Genomic DNA, 19,179 nt, shown 5'->3' on the forward strand with positions numbered 1-19,179 from the left:
TTCTTCAAGGCATTGCAAAAGATCTTTTGTCATGCCTGCTCCTGTTGAGTCATCTATTTCTACGAACCCTAAAAAATGTTCTTTTATTTTCACCTCAGGTTGTTCATTCCTGTAGCTCTGCTTCACTGTAACAAAACGTACCATTAAAGTCATTTATTTCTTTGAAACTTATATCAGGAGTGCAGTCCACAATTATAGAAAAGTATTTTGCTGCACATAACTGTGCAAGAATCTTCCCTGTCGTCCTCAACAGCGGCACAATGTGGGGTATTTCTGCCCCTGTGTGCTGGTAGGACAGGCGGATATTTAATTAGCCAATCAAATGCGTGGCAGGCCCTATAAGAGGGCACAAGAACCTCCCCTCTGCGTGTTTTTTTCTGTCCTGTGTGGACAGAGGACAGGTGGGAGGACTTGTGTCCTCTTTGAGAAGCTCAGCAGGATCACTCACCTCCTGAGCGGTTGTTTTCTTCTTGTCACCTTCTGTGCCCTGCGGGGAGAAGGTGCTCTACCCCCCTCTATCCCCCCTGCCCCCCCTCTCCTCCGCTTCCCCTGCTCCTTGTGACTTACCTGACATTTTGGTGAGAGTCCGGGGACTCCGCATGCCGCCTCTGGTGGCCGCACGGACTGCCGGCGGGTGGAACCACACTGTTGTGTATCCTTTCCCCGCCGGCCGCTGTAAGCGCGCACTTCCGGTTTCGCCGGAAGTATCATAGCGCCATGGCAACGGCCTGGCGCTGGCGGCCGCTCACTCAGGGAAGATTCAGGCCTTATTAAAGGCCGGAAAAGACGGGGAGATGTGGGGGTAAGTGCCCGTGTTAAGGGCCTCTTGGTGGGGGGGAATGTATATCTTTGCAGACCCCTGATTACAGGGTTAGTTGTCTGGGCAGGTTGCCTCACCTGCTTTGATTGTGGCTCCGCCCACTTCCAGCCGGCCAGAATTAAGAGGCTGGCTGGCCTGGTGTCAGAGACCTTCCTGCAGTATCTGCTGAAGGCGTGCGATTGTGGTGTTCATTGATCTTGAACTCTTTTCCAGTTTGCAAACTTTATTGGGAACCGGCTGTGATGGCCGAGTGGTTAAGGTTTTGGACTCGAAATCCAATGGGGTCTCCCCGCACAGGTTCAGATCCTGTTCACAGCGCCAGCCCGGCTAGCTCAGTCGGTAGAGCATGAGACTCTTAATCTCAAGGTCGTGGGTTCGAGTCGCACGTTGGGCGCCAAGTCACCTCGCTGTCCGGTCTACTGGACCTGGATATGTCATCCTCTACTACCCCTCCTGGGGATGGTAGGAGGAAAACCTCTTCCAAGAGGAAACATCTTTCCTGCTTCGATTGCGACACACCGCTCCCTGATGGTAGGTAGCGGCTTGAAAGGTTGTGCCCTGCGGGGTACTACTGGTCCTATAACTTGCCTATTTTCAGGCTATGAGTGGGCCCGTTGTCGCGGGTGCAGAGGTCCTCCACCTGTGGAGCCCTCTCCCAGAGATATGATGGCCTGGGTCAAGGAGATGGTGAGTTTGGGCATCGCTTGGGTAAATAGTTTTTCCCTTGCTTGTACTCTCCTTTTTGTTTTGCAGGATGATTCCCTCAAAGGGATCCATTGCACCTTGTCTCAGCTCACCAGGAGACCATGCTCTGAGCTCCGTTCCTCGTCTCCCCCCCCCCCCTTGTAACACCTGCGGGTGGCAGAGGATGATTCCTCCGAGGACGACTCAGTTATTCCAGCAGAACTGCGTTCCATTATGAACAAACGGGCAGGCTGCTGAAGTCCATCCGGTCTACAGTGGGCCGAGATGTTGACGGGGAAGCCTCCACGTCTGCCTCTGGGGGACATATTGCCTTCCATGCGGACGCCACGCTGACCGACCTTATGGCGCAGCAGTGGAAACAGCCAGAGAAAGGACATTCGCTTTCCAGGATCTTCAAGAGTTTGTTTCCTATTAACACTACCCAGTGGGATTCCTGGGGGCCTCCCCCGAAGGTGGATTTGGCCGTAGCAAAGCTGTCCCGCAGAACCCTGGTGCCCTTGGAAGATGGTTCAAATCTTCAGGACCCTCTGGATCGTAGGGCGGACTCCGTTCTGAAGAAGGTCTACTCAGCTTCCTCCGCGCAAGCCTCTGTGGCCATAGCCTCCTCTATGGTTGGTGACTTTTTGCGCAACCGCTTAGCCGCCTTGGAGCGGGATATAGACTTGGGCGTAGACAGAGATGAGATTCTGGCCTCTATGAAAAGAGTTCATAGGGCTGCAGATTATTTGGCGGAATCCTCCTGCCATCAATTAAAAATCTCCGCCAAATCTATGGCGTTGTCTACTGCGGCCCGTAGACCCCTTTGGCTAAAGCCTTGGCAGGCAGATTTTGCTTCTAAAGCAGAACTCTGTGCTCTCCCCTTTGAGCCGGGAAGGGTGTCTGGCCAAAGCTTAGACGCCATTATGGAGGGATTAGCTGAAGGTAGGGGAAGGTCCCTACCTCAAGCATCCAGGGGCAGACGTGCTCCCTCTAGAGGCAGAGGTTCTTCCTCTAATTATAGACGCCCTTCCCAACAACGGCGTTTTAGATATCGCCCTAGGGGAGCTGGTCGTGGCGCTTCCAAGGAGGACACCAAGAGGAAGCCTGAGTTTTGACGTGGGGCAGCTCCCTGTGGCCCCCCTTCCTGGGAGGACGTCTTTCCTCCTTTTCCAGAGCATGGTTCACCCATATCCAAGACCCATGGGTGTTGAAGATCATACAACACGGGTATCACATCGACTTTCATCTTCCACCTCCAGATCGGTTCGTTTCCACCCAAACTCTTCCACCTTCTCAGCAGGCCAGTCTAGAAGCCTTGGTTGCCGAATATGTTACCAAGGGCGCCCTGGAGAAGGTACCAGCCTCAGACCTCGGTCTGGGAGTCTACTCCCCCGTCTTTCTGGTCCCCAAGTTCACCGGGGGCTGGAGGATGATAATAGATCTGAGGTACCTCAATCGGTTTATCAGGAAGAGGTCATTTCGAATGGAAACCGTGGATTCCGTGGCTGTGTTTCTTCAGCCAGGAGAGGTGATGGTTACCCTCGATTTGAGGGACGCCTATCTACATGTCCCCATTGCTCATTTCCACAGGAAGTTCCTCAGGATTGCCGTCGCTATGGCCGGCCACAGGGAGCACTATCAATTCACAGCTCTGCCATTCGGCATCACATCCGCCCCACTGGTATTCACCAAGGTGATTTCTCCGGTCGCCGCGGCCCTCAGACTTCAGGGTCTTTTCATCGTCCCTTATCTAGACGACTGGCTACTGAAAGCTCAGTCTCCTGCTGCCCTCCTCCAGCAGCTCAACCTTGCCATCAACTTCCTACAGGAGTTAGGATTATCAATTGGGAGAAGTCCGAAATCGTTCCATCCACCTGAAGAAAATTCCTCGGATTTATAGTGGATTCAGAAGCGATGCAGATCTTCCTCTCCAGTCCAAGGAAGGAAAGAATCCAAGCCAGTGCACGATTCCTATTGCGCACTTGGCAGGTAACCATCCGGACCGCCATGAGAGTCCTGGGCCTGATGTCATCCTCGGCCAGGGCGGTGCCTTGGACTTTATGGCATTTGCGTCCCCTGCAGATGGAAGTGTTGAGAACCTGGAACAGGTCTCCACGGGGATTGCACAAGAAGATCTGCCTTTCTCCCGCTACCCGTCTTTCCCTCAGATGGTGGATACACCTGAAAGACGGAAGGTCCACGGTCCCAACAGTATGGACCCTGTTGACAACAGATGCATCCCAGTGGGGATGGGGAGCCCATTGTCAAGACAAAACTGTACAAGGACGATGGAGATGTCCGGAGCTGGGGTCATCCAATCTCAAGGAACTCAGAGCAGTGTACCTGGCCCTAGTACACTTTGCCCCAGAATTGAAAGGCAAGTCTGTCAAAAACCGGTCAGACAATATGACGGTGGTAGTCTATATAAACAAACAAGGGGGCACCAGGTCACCAACCTTGCTGAGAGAGACGAATCTCATATTTGCCTAGGCGGAGAAGAATCTGGTCCAGTTATCCGCTGTTCACATAAAGGGCTCCCTGAACATAGTAGCGGATCAGCTGAGTCAGGGTATTACCGTATCAGGAGAATGGTCTCTCAATCCAGACGTATTTCAACAGATCGTCCAGAGATGGGGTCTCCCGGAGGTCGATCTTATGGCTACCCGACTCAACGCCAAGGTGGGGACCTTCTGCTCTCTGTACCAGGAGGACAATCCCTTGGCGGTGGATGCCCTGTCCATCCCATGGAGGTTCAGGCTGTTTTACATATTCCCTCCAATTCCAATCATACCGAAGGTATTGATAAAAATAAGACAGGACCAAGCCTCGGGAATAGCCATAATCCCGTTCTGGCCAAAAAGGGCTTGGTTTGCTCAGCTCATACAAATGAGTCACGGCATATATTGGAGGCTTCCCCCACTCCCAGACCTGGTAACCCAAGGAGAGCTGAGATGCCAGGATCTGAGGAGACTCAACCTGACAGCCTGGAGGTTGACCAGTCCCTATTGAGAAATAGAGGACTGTCACAAGCCGTCTTGAAGACCCTATCCAGCGCCAGAGCAGATTCGACTAACAGGAACTACCGTCGAATAGGTAACATCTTTAATGCCTGGTGTCTGCAGCATCAAGTGGACTCCACCGATCCCCCTACGGAGGCGATCCTGGACTTCCTTCAAGACGGACTAGACAGAGGTCTTGCTGCGGCCACACTCAAGGTACACGTAGCGGCCCTGTCCGCCTATCTGGGGAGGCGTTTGTCTCAGGATCCTTTAGTGAGCACCTTTATTAAAGGGGCAACTAGGCTGAGACCGGTGGTAAACACCCCTGTCCACCAATGGGACCTTATTCCGGTCCTGAACGCCCTATGTGGCCAGCCATTTGAACCTCTGGAAGAGGTCTCCCTCAAGTCGCTAACCGGCAAAATGGTGCTGCTATTGGCAGTCACACCTGCCAAACGCGTTAGTGAACTACAAGCTTTGTCCGCTGAGGAGCCATATACCACCTTTTTCTCTGACCATGTACAGCTTAGGTTCCTCCCTGGGTTTTGTCCCAAGGTGCCATCTGCTGTAAACAGGAACCAACTGATTTCCTTTCCAGTATTTTTTCCGTTCCCTTCTTCTGCTGAAGAAGAAAGATGGCACAAGCTGGATGTGGTTAGATGCCTGCAGATCTACTTGCAGCGCACTCGCCCCTTTAGGTGGACTGAAAACCTGTTGGTCAGCTACACGGGGAAAAACAAGGGCGCCAAAGCTACAATATCCCGGTGGGTTACCGAGACTATTAGAGTCGCCTATACCGCCCAAGGGCTGTCGGCTCCATCTTTCCTTCATGCCCATTCAACCAGGGCAGTGTCCACTTCACGGGCAGAAAGAAGTGCTTTGTCTGTGGACCAAATATATGCAGCTGCCTCTTGGGCATCTGAATCCACCTTCATTTGGCATTACCGCGTGAAGGACCAAGTGGCAGATTCCACTGCCTTTGCCCAGACCAGTTTAAGTTCGGTCATGGGTTTGTCCCACCCATCTTGGGGACCTGCTTGCTATATCCCCACATTTTGCCGCTGTTGAGGACGACAGGGAACGAGTGATTATGAAGATAATCTTGTTTCCCTTAGTCCTAACAGCGGCACAAGATTTCCCACCCTGGGAATCATATCTTATGTATAAAACTGTATATAAATGTAATGGAGGTACTTTTGTATTTACACGCAGAGGGGAGGTTCTTGTGCCCTCTTATAGGGCCTGCCACGCATTTGATTGGCTAATTAAATATCCGCCTGTCCTACCAGCACACAGGGGCAGAAATACCCCACATTGTGCCGCTGTTAGGACTAAGGGAAACAAGATTATCTTCATAATCACTCGTTCTGCTTGATTTGGGAAGACAACAAGTGAATAATCTCATTTTGAGTTCCACTTCCAAGATAGCGAGTATGGACGCTATGGTTGGTTATTCGCTTGATGTGCTTTTCAAGAACTGAATCAAATTCAGCTATTGCCTCCACAAGTTTGAGGAAATTGCCGTTGGTCGCTTCGTAAAGCTTTTGCGAATTCTCATGAAATGCAATGTTTGGAATTGCCATTGTTCTGATTAGAACAATTAACCTTTTTAAGACATTTTGCCGATGTAGTGTTTCAGTTGTCAGACTTTGCCTTAGTCTAGTTACCAGATTTTTCCATTTGAGGAAAGCTCTCTCATGCTATTCTGCCTTTTCATGGCTAGCCAAATTTCGAGAAATGTTCCTCCAATCTCTTGTCCCAGTTGTGCATAGTACACATAATTTAGGTGGAAACAATTTGCAGCAAAAACAAAAGACTGAATTGGTGGATGTTGAGTACATCAGCCATGGCCTCTCTGATACCTCTGGAATAATGTCTTCGGTCAAATCTTCTGTTGTCTTTGTCCTTTGGAAACCTAAAGTACAAGATTTGCTTTGGACCATTCAAAATAAGAAATTCTCTTAACTTCTTCATATTTGGCCACAAACCAGGATCTTGTAGAAGTGAATCACTAAATTCTGAGTATTTTTCAGATGGTGTTTGATTCTCAGTCACATTATCGTCACTTCTACATTCTTCCACATCCATTTCTAATGTTGATGTACTAGTTCTATTTTCTGTGATTTCCACATCCAATTCTGGAATAGATGTAGTATCTAGCAATTTGCTACCTTCTGCTTCTGTGACATGTTCTTCACGTGAAACCTGTGAGGATGGTGTTGTAGGTGTAGGCAATTCTTCGGTTACTGCCTCAGCGCTAGAAACCCTACTTGTACTTGGTACATCAGGACCAATGGCTTCACTCTCATTTTGACCTTGCGGCATAGTGCTGCCTGATTAGAGGTGTGGCGCTGATGACATGGCTTCACTACTGTTATGAATCTATGTTCACATACTATATTAAATTGCTCTTGGCAGCAGGCTGATAAAGCCTGGTCTGTTATCTCTTTATGTAAACACATAGATAACACTGAGTCCATTGTGTACAAGCATTTGTATATTATCTGACCTGCTCCAGTGCTGAGACACTGACATGGGAAAACCCCTTTTAATCCAAATTGGCAGTGTGCCAATTTCAAACATGCCGGGAAAAAGAAAATCTAATTTGTCGCAAAATTCTAAAACAAGGAGAGCTATGAACGTAGCCAGAAGTCACAAAGCTCTCCTCAAGCGGAGCTGAGGAGGATTGAGCAAGCTAGGTGTCAAGTCGCTCTTAGAACAGCCAAAACGCCGGAGCATGCGGATCATCAATGCCAACAACACACTCATTGGCAACCCTGCAAGCTGCCGAGATGCCAGAACAATCACAGGCACGGTGCAAGGAATGAGTTCAGCAGCAGGCCAGCTTGACAGCTGCCGAAACGCCGGAGTAGGCAGATCATTGACGCCAACAACACGCTCATTATATGGCATCCCAGCGAGCTGCTGAGATGCTGGAACAATCACAAAATTGATGGCAGCAATTTGTTGAATATAGGGCTATGCCCCCTTCATTGATTTTTCCCTACATAACAACCTCCACTGCACTGCAGCATAGCCCCATTTAAAGGGGTTTCCTTAGGATAAGTCATCACATTGGAGGGTTACATAGCCTATTTGAAGCTCACTCCTATTCAGTCAAATGGGACTGAGCTATAGAGCTGTAATATCAGACACAGGCGCTAAACATTGCCCAGTGCTTTGTAATAGTCATAAAGAGGCCACAGCTACAACCCGGGGGCCACCAGCACTTTATTGGAGCTGATCAGTGAGGATGGCAGATGTCTGACCTGTGCCAGTCAGATGTGGATGACATACCCTAAGGCTAGGATAAGTCTTGTAAAATCCTTTAATGCCAACTGCAGTCCCTGGCACAGGTATGGATGACATTGTGCAGATCTAAAAAAGCACTGCAACCTCTTTAATTTCAGGATTTGGGGTAGAGTCTCGGCAGTCAGACCCCTCACAATCAGAAAGATATGGTATAGAAGGCACAGATATAGAAGGCACAGACAAAAAAACCCACACGTCTGGAAGCGATCTGTAGATCAGGGTAATTTGCCACAATCTTTTCAAGCATCATTATTACAATTTGTATTATTCACAATTGCTCCTGTATTTGTCGATTAGCTGTTCAGACATTTTAGGTCATAGAATATTAAAGAACTACAAGAGACGCACACTGATGCAATAGCATAGCTACTGTACAGAGACCGAACCAGCAGGGGGCTGTAGTGGGGTGTCAGCAAGCCAGCCGAATTAGATATGTATTAGATATGACTAAAGTAAGAGGTATGCGCAGGGGTGAACCTACCCCTTTCGCCGCCCGAGGCGAAGTACAGAAAGCCGCCCCCCCCCCCCGGGAGGAGGGGGCAGAGCTAAGGGGCGTGACCGCGCAAAGGGGGAGTGGTGGAGCGAAGGGGGCGGGGCTTAGCGCTGTTCGCAGGCAGAGAGCAGGCACGGAGATGACCTGCTCTCTGCCTGAGCGTGAGGGGTGGCTGCTGGAGCAGCGCTGCTCCAGTGGCCTCCCCAAACCACCGCTCGGTGCTAAGCCAGTCCAGGACTTGTCCTGGACTGGCTTAGGTAATCAAAAATGCCGCCCTCCCTGGGGTCCTGACATAGCGCTGCCTGAAGCGCTCGCTTCAGGTCGCCTCATGGGAGGTGCGGCGCTGGGTATGCGGTGACTCTGGATCAGTCTAAGTGAGTCTATGTGTAATCAGGCAATGATGAATGCTCGCCAGGGCCGAGACAGCAGCAATATGGCTGCGGCCAGCACTGCACTCATCCACGGCCAAGATACTTCTGGTCCTGGCCAGTGTCCTCTGAGCTGTTGAGACACTGACCCTGCAGGTCACTCAATGCCGCCCACCGGTGATGAAAGACAAAGATTCTTCTGGCTAGGGCCCCACGGGCCGGAAACACCTGCCACTGTGTCCCTGTGTGCTCCAGCTCCGGGTGCTGTAGGTGCGATGTAATGACGTCACTCACATTGCACCTGTAACTCCCTGGACAAGAGACTGCAGACTGCGCAGCAGAGGAGTGAGGAGAGGTGAGTATCAGTGTTCTTTATGTTAAACTTTTGCAGCTGAAGAAGGACATTAAATTTTGGGGATAGATGGCGAGGGGACAATAAACCGTTGGGGGGACATACAGTGCCTACAAGTAGTATTCAACCCCCTGCAGATTTAGCAGGTTTACACATTCGGAATTAACTTGACATTGTGACATTTGGACTGTAGATCAGCCTGGAAGTGTGAAATGCACTGCAGCAAAAAAGAATGTTATTTCTTTGATTATTTTTTTTTTAAATTGTGAAAAGTTTATTCAGAGGGTCATTTATTATTCAACCCCTCAAAACACCAGAATTCTGTTTGGTTCCCCTAAAGTATTAAGAAGTAGTTCAGGCACAAAGAACAATGAGCTTCACATGTTTGGATTAATTATCTCTTTTTCCAGCTTTTTCTGACTATTTAAGACCCTCCCCAAACTTGTGAACAGCACTCATACATGGTCAACATGGGAAAGACAAAGGAGCATTCCAAGGCCATCAGAGACAAGATCGTGGAGGGTCACAAGGCTGGCAAGGGGTACAAAACCCTTTCCAAGGAGTTGGGCCTACCTGTCTCCACTGTTGGGAGCATCATCCGGAAGTGGAAGGCTTATGGAACTACTGTTAGCCTTCCACGGCCTGGACAGCCTTTGAAAGTTTCCTCCCGTGCCGAGGCCAGGCTTGTCCGAAGAGTCAAGGCTAACCCAAGGACAACAAGGACGGAGCTCCAGGAAGATGTCAAGGCAGTGGGGACATTGGTTTCAGTCAATACCATAAGTAACGTACTCCACCGCAATGGTCTCTGTTCCAGACGAGCCCGTAAGGTACCTTTACTTTCAAAGCGTCATGTCAAGGCTCGTCTACAGTTTGCTCATGATCACTTGGAGGACTATGAGACAGACTGGTTCAAGGTTCTCTGGTCTGATGAGACCAAGATCGAGATCTTTGTTGCCAACCACACACGTGACGTTTGGAGACTGGATGGCACTGCATACGACCCCAAGAATACCATCCCTACAGTCAAGCATGGTGGTGGCAGCATCATGCTGTGGGGCTGCTTCTCAGCCAAGGGGCCTGGCCATCTGGTCTGCATCCATGGAAAGATGGATAGCACGGCCTACCTGGAGATTTTGGCCAAGAACCTCCAGTCCTCCATCAAGGATCTTAAGATGGGTCGTCATTTCATCTTCCAACAAGACAACGACCCAAAGCACACAGCCAAGAAAACCAAGGCCTGGTTCTAGAGGGAAAAAATCAAGGTGTTGCAGTGGCCTAGTCAGTCTCCTGACCTTAACCCAATTGAAAACTTGTGGAAGGAGATCAAGATTAAAGTCCACATGAGACACCCAAAGAACCTAGATAACTTGGAGAAGATCTGCATGGAGGAGTGGGCCAAGATAACTCCAGAGACCTGTGCCAGCCTGATCAGGTCTTATAAAAGACGATTATTAGCTGTAATTGCAAACAAGGGTTATTCCACAAGATATTAAACCTAGGGGTTGAATAATAATTGACCCACACTTTTATGTTTAAAATTTATTAAAATTTAACTGAGCAACATAACTTTTTGGTTTGTAAGATTTATGCATCTGTTAATAAATCCTGCTCTTGTTTGAAGTTTGAAGGCTCTAATTTATTTGCATCTTATCAAACCTGCTAAATCTGCAGGGGATTGAATACTACTTGTAGGCACTGTATGAGAGGACATTAATCTGGGGGGGGGGGGGGCATGAAATGGGACATTAAACTGGAGGGGCATATGAAGGAGACATTAAACATTGGGGGCTGATAGAGGAGTACATTAAACTTTGAAGTAGATAGTGGGGGCATTAAACTAGGGGCAATTGGAGGGGGACATTAAACCAAGGTGGGGGGGGGGAGGTTGATGAACGAGGACATTAAAATGGGGACAAATAGAGGGGGACATTAAACTGAGGGGCAACTGGAAGGGTACATTAAACTGGGGGGCAGTTGTTGGGGGACATTAAACTGTGGGTACACCAGGAGAAAGACTTTATATTGCGGGGTCAATTTGAGAAGAACATTATAATGTGGGGGCATATAAAATTAGGGTGATGTTATAAGAGCATTATACTGTGTGGGGAGCACAAAGACAATGGATGCTGGTAGTTCTTAAAAATTATTACTTCTGCTCTTCTCTATTCACATATAATGAAAAGTGATGAAATATTCCATTCTCCATCTGATGATCACACGGATACTCAGTTTTTACATAACACAACTCCAATAACTGTATTTGCTGGAAATGTAATATCCTTTCATGTTTTGGGCAAAAAAATACAAATTTGTATCAGTGCAAGTTAAAGACAAGAATTGTTCTCCTAGTTATGTATCTCCTTTCTGTAATCTGCTTTCCTGCCAGCAGATGTCAGCGTTGTAATCAAAGAAAATCAGACATGATGAAGAATAGCAAAATCAAGGCAAAACAATACAGAGCGATAACCAAGAATTTATATTAATTGGAATAGAATTGAGAGTCAAATTGCATTTATTTCTTAATGTTTTCTTTAATATTCTGTCAGGATATGACATGTAGATGTGTTTATTTAACCCATATATTTGTATTATGAATATTGCAAATATTTCACACAATATCATTTATCATTTATAATATTTTATCATAATGGACGTGTTTTCTAACCTGCCATAGAAATATTGCAGTTGCATATCTTTTTAACCACAGCGCGAGCATTTTTCATGTTCTGTCGAGAACTTCCCAAAAACACAAAATTCCTATTTTATGCAAATCTGTATAGATCTCTAGATTACGCCAATCAGCTATATCAATAAAACCAATAATAAGTCAAGTAAAGAACATTTTCTCTTTGTAATGGGACCTGTCAAGGAGTGAGAAATATTAAGCCCTATGTACATGAAGGAAACCAGACTGGAAAATGCAATCCATACATTGGCCAGATTTCCCATCCCAAAGTCAGGAGACAGGACATCTTGCACCGTAGTGATCTATGATGTTGAGAGTCCCTGCCATATAATAAGAACAGTCTCTTGTCTGAGCTCAGAGGAAGTTTAGCCACCCATGAACCATCATTACAGTCTTTAGACCACAAGGTATAATATACTTAGGCACAGGGGAGGTGACTAAACATTAAAAAATAGTGTAACTTACCTTTCCTGGGCTCTGCTGTGGGACTCCCGGCCTCATTTGATCATAGAGATGTCATGAATGATGTCAGAGCCCACTGAGGCCCACAGTCCTTAGGCATCATGTTGATGTTATGACTGAAAATGAATCATGGCAGGGCACGGCATCATTTTGGCTTATGACAACTGGAATTTTGGAACCTTCTTATTTTGCAGACGGCTCCAGGTCTCTCATATTTGCTGGGTGCCTTCTCTTCTCTCAACAGCAATTTTAAGATTTCTCCAAAGGTGTTCAATGGGATTTAGATCTGGACTCATTGCTGGACACTTGAGAACTGTCCAGCGCAATTGAGCCACCATAGTGCCCATAATCAGTTCCTTCTAGTAGTAGATGATACATTTCTTTAAGAAAATAATAAGATTTATCGGAGACTAACATTACTGTATTGCTGGGGTATCTTGTGCTTTAATGGGATAGAGCTGCAATACCACTTCAGACCACTACAGAGTGTATGGCGCTGTGCTGTTTCTGACTGCTGTGGCCCCTTCAGTCAGATGGTCAGTCTGGGTGACGCTAATTTGATTCCCACAGATTTGATATTGGTGACCTATCCTAAGGATGGTTCTTAAATATAAAAGCCCCAGAAGAAATCTTTCACATGCAACTATATTTCCCTGTCGTCCCTACCAGCGGCACAACTGGGGTATTTTCTGCCCCTGTGTGCTGGTAGGACAGGCGGATTTTTAATTAGCCAGTATTACTTTCACATGGCTAGGATCTCATAAAAGGACACAGCTTCCTCCCCCAAAACGTGTTTTTTTTTTTCTGTCCTGTGTGGACAGGTGGAGAGGACGTTGTGTCCTCCTAAGGGATCAGGTCTGAACAGTTACCTGGCCCGGTGTTTGTTTACACAGCTTCCTTGCGACATGATTCCAGCAAAGATCGCTCCCTTCGAACCTCTGGAAGAGGTGGACCTAAAATTTTTGACTTACAAAATCGTATTTCTCCTCGCAATAACATCTGCAAAGAGAGTGAGTGAGCTCCAGGCACTTTCTTCAGAACCACCCTACACCTCGTTCGTCGAGGACCGGGTACAACTCCGGTTCCTCCCGGGATTTAAGTCCAAAGTAGCTTCAAATACAAACATAAATCAGCTCATTTGTTTGCCTGTCTTTTACCCATCTCCCTCCTTTCCGGAAGAGGAGAAGTTTCACACCTTAGATGTGGTCAGATGTCTTCAAATTTATTTGCAGCGCACTCACCCCTTCAGAAGGTCTGAAAACCTTCTCATCAACTACCTTGGTAGCCAGAAAGGCTTCAAGGCATCAAAAGCGTCTATAGCACGCTGGGTAAGAGAAGCCATAAAAGCTTCATTTACAGCCCTAGGGTTACTGCCTCCTGCCCTTCTCAGGGTTCATTCAACCAGGGCGGTGGCTACTTCCTGGGCGGAGAATAGGGTGCTATCTCTGGACCAGATTTACGCAGCTGTTTCCTGGTCTTCGGAGACCACATTCATAAGCCACTACGTCTGAGCTCTCGTTCTACCGAATCTATTGCCTTTGGGCGAGCTGTCTTAAGCTCGGTCTGCAGTCAACTCCCACCCTGAAGAGATTAGTTGGTATCTCCCCAGTTGTGCTGCTGGTAGGGACGACAGGGAACAAGCGAATATGAAGATAATCTTGTTTCCCTTAGTCCTAACAGCAGCACAAGACTTCCCACCCTATTTTTTTTTTTTTTTTAAAAAAAAGGGGGAAAACCACAAAATGTGTTATATGCTTATCCTTGATGTTGTTATATTACCTGATATTACTCTGGTATGTACACGTTTTGGGGGGAGGAAGCTGTGTCTTTTTAAGGGATCCTAGCCATGTGAAATTAATACTGGCTAATTAAAAATCCGCCTGTCCTACCAGCACACAGGGGTAGAAAATACCCCAGTTGTGCCGCTGTGAGGACTAAGGGAAACAAGATTATCTTCATAATCACTTGTTTCCCCATTGCTTGAGTATGAGAGGATAGGGCTCTGCCTCCCACAGGATCTAGATACTCATCTCCTGTTATATGTTCCATTATTGCTTTCTGAAGTAAAGATTGGTAATTGAAGGTGCTCTGACACTATTAGACATCTTGAAACTCAATTAGTATCTTAATGAAATCGACTTATTTATTTTACAGATGTCATTGGAAGAGGCTTATTACATGGACAATTTATTGCCCGTGAGTAATCCCAATTACAGTCACAGGTAAACTGTAGTTCATTCAGAAATGCACATTTATTACGTATACTTGTATTGTTTCATCATTCTTGTAGGAAACATGATAATTGGATCTCCATTAAAGTCTATTAAATTACCCCTTCATTCCAGCTCTCGAGTGTCCTTAGTGAGGAACTGAATAACCAGGTTTTTAACATTTTGTATTTTAACATACAGAAAACTGAATGTTAGCCGGGTGTATACGACCGTGTGTTAGCCGCTGGCTGTGAATCATCTGGTCCCATTCATTCAATGACTAGGAGCCACAAAAGCATGGCCACAAAATGAGACTGGAATAGGACCTACTCCATATTTTGCGCCCCGAACTGTCAACCCGCCGACGTGGCCATGTAGTTCACTGTCATGTGTATGGGCCCATAGAAATGAATGGGTCAGTGTGCCATCCTAGAATTTGTTGCAAATTTTGTTGCAGTTTTTTGAGCCAAAGCCAGGAGTGGATTGAGAAGAAGGGAGACGTATAAGAACTTCCTATATATTTACCATTTCTTTTATAGCCATTGTTGGTTGTAGCTCAAAAAAACGCAACAAAAACTGCAACAAATAAAAGCTGCGTTCCCGCAATGTGGGGCTTTAGCCTAAAAGGGGTTTTCCAACTCCAAATGGATTTTTCATATTGATAACCTATCTACAGTAGCTCTCTGTATACTTCCAATACTTTGCTCCTGTGTAAGGCCCCATACACATGACTGTAGTTTTGGTCCATATCTGTTATTCTGGATCTGTAATAACAGATAACATACAGACCCATTAATTTCTATGGCCCTAGAGTTTACGCATTTGTGCAGTAGTCATAAGACTGAACCACAAAACACGGAGCCAGTGCTATTGTCTGTTTTTGCATCTCTATTCTAATGATAAGGTCTGCAAACCCTACCCCACCCTACAAACTTCTCACACATGCCATCTGTTCCACTTTCTACAGACCTGCACATGAAGAGGGTCATGTGCACGAAGCCTAATCATTTATTTAGTTTACTTATATAGCGCCATCATATTCCGCAACGCTCTTACAGATATTGTCATAGTACTCATAATTCAGTATTGTTTTTCCAATCATTTTCCAATTCCTTATTCTGTTTCCTTTCTGTGTGGCGTTTGCTCTTTGTCTAAGTTGCTTTGTTCTTCCTTGCTTACGGTGCATTCACACGGAGGAAAATGGCGCTGAATTTGGTGTGGAATCCATGTCAGATTCAGCGTTGAAAAAAAAGCCTCCCATTGACTTCAATGGGTTCCTAAATTCAGCGCCATTTTCCTGCGTGTGAATGCACCCTTAAGTTGGTTTCTTTGTCTCTAGATCTAAGTGTAAGTGTTGTTCATGCTAGGGTCAGTATTACAGATTAGGGTGGGTTCACATCTGCGCCCGGTCTACGTTTTCAATTTTCCGTCTTCTGCCCAAGAAACTGGACAGGAGACGGAAACCGGCAGTCACTTTTCAAGCCCATTCATTTGAATGGGTTTGCAAAGTGTCCACCCATGAGCACCTGTGAGCATCTTCTGCTCTCTGCAGTGAAACCGTTTTTTTTAACCGGACACAAAGTCAGACATGCAGGACTTTGTGTCCCGTTTAAAAAAATAAACGGTTTCGCCGCGGAGATCACAAAATGCCCACAGGCGCTCACGGGCGGACACTGTCTGCCGGGTTTCCATCTCCTGTCTGCAGAAGATGAAAACTTGAAAACAGAGACCTGGGTGCAGATGTGAATCCGCCCTTAGGATTTCCATTAGGTATAGCCATTCTGGCAAAATTAGTGTCATCAACAGATAGTGTCAGTTTGCTTTATCATGTGCTTGTCCCATCATCTGATCTCCATCACCATCTTGTTCCAGTTATCTATTGGTGAGCTTCTATCATTGTGATATATACTTTGATACCTTGTTTATTTAACAAAGGCCCAGGATTGGGAGTAATTTGGTGATTGGTGGGGGTCTGATGGTTGCTTTGCACCCCAGTCATGAATGAAGCTGTAGCCTATGCTGCTCTATTCATTTCAATGGGTGATAGCTGAGTGCTGGGTTTCAGATATCTCCAGTAGTCCTATTGAAATGAATGGAGCAACACCCTGTGTTCAACCAGCAGCTTCATTCAAAACCGGCGTAGTTCTAGTGATCAGCAGGGGTCCCAGCGGTCAGACCCCACCGATCAGCAAATGAACCACTATTCTTTGGATAGGAGGAAACTAGGTGACAGGAATACTTCTGTAAGGGAATATTGAACACCCAGTTTGGATCGCAGGTACACTCATATAGAAAAGGCTGTCAATCACAGATAAGACCACCCACCGGACTCTTGCAGGGTCAGGAATATAAATCAAAGAATTATGTTATACTGAATCTTTTTCTGATATATATATATATATATATATATATATATATATATATATATATATACAGTCCTATGAAAAAGTTTGGGCACCCCTATTAATCTTAATCATTTTTAGTTCTAAATATTTTGGTGTTTGCAACAGCCATTTCAGTTTGATATATCTAATAACTGATGGACACAGTAATATTTCAGGATTGAAATGAGGTTTATTGTACTAACAGAAAATGCGCAATATGCATTAAACCAAAATTTGATCGGTGCAAAAGTATGGGCACCCTTATCATTTTATTGATTTGAATTCCCCTAACTACTTTTTACTGACTTACTGAAGCACAAAATTGGTTTTGTAACCTCAGTGAGCTTTGAACTTCATAGCCAGATCTATCCAATCATGAGAAAAGGTATTTAAGGTGACCAATTGCAAGTTGTTCTACTATTTGAATCTCCTCTGAAGAGTGGCATCATGGGCTACTCAAAACAACTCTCAAATGATCTGAAAACAAAGATTGTTCAACATAGTTGTTCAGCGGAAGGATACAAAAAGCTGTCTCAGAGATTTAACCTGTCAGTTTCCACTGTGAGGAACATAGTAAGGAAATGGAAGACCACAGGGACAGTTCTTGTTAAGCCCAGAAGTGGCAGGCCAAGAAAAATATCAGAAAGGCAGAGAAGAAGAATGGTGAGAACAGTCAAGGACAATCCTTAGACCACCTCCAAAGAGCTGCAGCATCATCTTGCTGCAGATGGTGTCACTGTGCATCGGTCAACTATACAGCGCACTTTGCACAAATAGAAGCTGTATGGGAGAGTGATGAGAAAGAAGCCGTTTCTGCACGTACGCCACAAATAGAGTTGCCTGAGGTATGAAAAAGCACATTTGGACAAGGCAGCTTCATTTTGGAAACAAAAATTGAGTTGTTTGGTTATAAAAAAAAGGCGTTATGCATGGCGTCCAAAAAGAAACAGCATTCCAAGAAAAACACATGCTACCCACTGTAAAATTTGGTGGAGGTTCCATCATGCTTTGGGGCTGTGTGGTCAATGCCGGCACCGGGAATCTTGTTAAAGTTGAGGGTCGCATGGATTCCACTCAGTATCAGCAGATTCTTGAGAATAATGTTCAAGAATCAGTGACGAAGTTGAAGTTACGCCGGGGATGGATATTTCAGCAAGACAATGATCGAAAACACCGCTCCAAATCCTCAGGCATTCATGCAGAGGAACAATTACAATGTTCTGGAATGGCCATCCCAGTCCCCAGACCTGAATATCATTGAACATCTGTGGGATGATTTGAAGCGGGCTGTCCATGCTCGGCGACCATCTAACTTAACTGAACTTGAATTGTTTGTCCAAAATACCTTTATCCAGGATCCAGGAACTGATTAAAAGCTACAGGAAGCGACTAGAGGCTGTTATCTCTGCAAAAGGAGGATCTACTAAATATTAATGTCACTTTTCTGTTGAGGTGCCCATACTTTTGCACCGGTCAAATTTTGGTTTAATGCATATTGCGCATTTTCTGTTAGTACAATAAACCTCATTTCAATCCTGAAATATTACTGTGTCCATCAGTTATTAGATATATCAAACTGAAATGGCTGTTGCAAACACCAAAATATTTAGAACTAAAAATGATTAAGATTAATAGGGGTGCCCAAACTTTTTCATAGGACTGTATATACTATACCGGGTTTCCGCCTGATTTCTGTCTGAAAAATGCGGAGAAAAAAGTCCTGCATGCAATGGGGAATGGGGGACAGAGTCCCTGAACAAAAAGCAAGTGCTAGTGTGAATACAGCCTAAACTATAGTATTCATATAAAAAAATGTTTTATAAGTTCTATCCCTTCATACTTCACAGAGAGGACGGGTGGGGACAGAGTATGACAGAGATGGACTACAATGGTTCTTATTAGTGTTCCTTGTTATCTGTGTGCATACAGTAAGTAACATGAAATGGAGGGTCTAAGTTATCACCTTATTGTACAAAGCAGTACATACTCTCGTAAGTTTACGTCCACGCACTTCTATATTACGGTAAGATTTGTGCCAGTCTCAAACATCTTGATGTGAGTATTGAAATACTGTAGGAATCAGGCGACGAAAACCTGAGCCCATAGAAGCGTCTTGTAGTTGGGGCCTTGAGCAGCTTGTTCCTGCAGATAAGTGTACCTCCATGCTGCTACTGTTTATCTACAGCGGCCAGCAGTGCAGAGGTCAGCAGCTGGACCCAGGGTATTTCAATGGGCAGTGCCAAGTTACAATATCTTGTGCCAAATTTCCTATCACCGGGGAAGGACATAGCCATTTTTCTCTTGAAAGAAACGGCTAGGAACCTGTGTAGATCAAGCGCAAGCAATGACTGGTAATGTGTGTAAATGAAGAAGCGATTGCTGAGATATGTATTTGATGTTCTGCATGAA

The 19,179-nt window shown here is 45.9% G+C and overlaps 1 non-coding gene across 1 annotated transcript; it reads left to right on the forward strand.

Annotated features, from left to right (window-relative positions):
- The first annotated feature begins 1,056 nt into the window (after window positions 1–1,056).
- On the forward strand, window positions 1,057–1,138 carry TRNAS-CGA (transfer RNA serine (anticodon CGA)). Its single transcript has one exon. It is a non-coding gene; the product is annotated as a tRNA-Ser (tRNA).
- The last annotated feature ends 18,041 nt before the right edge of the window (window positions 1,139–19,179 follow it).

Source organism: Leptodactylus fuscus, chromosome 2, assembly GCF_031893055.1.
Source record: "Leptodactylus fuscus isolate aLepFus1 chromosome 2, aLepFus1.hap2, whole genome shotgun sequence".
Classification (NCBI taxonomy): Eukaryota; Metazoa; Chordata; class Amphibia; order Anura; family Leptodactylidae; genus Leptodactylus; species Leptodactylus fuscus.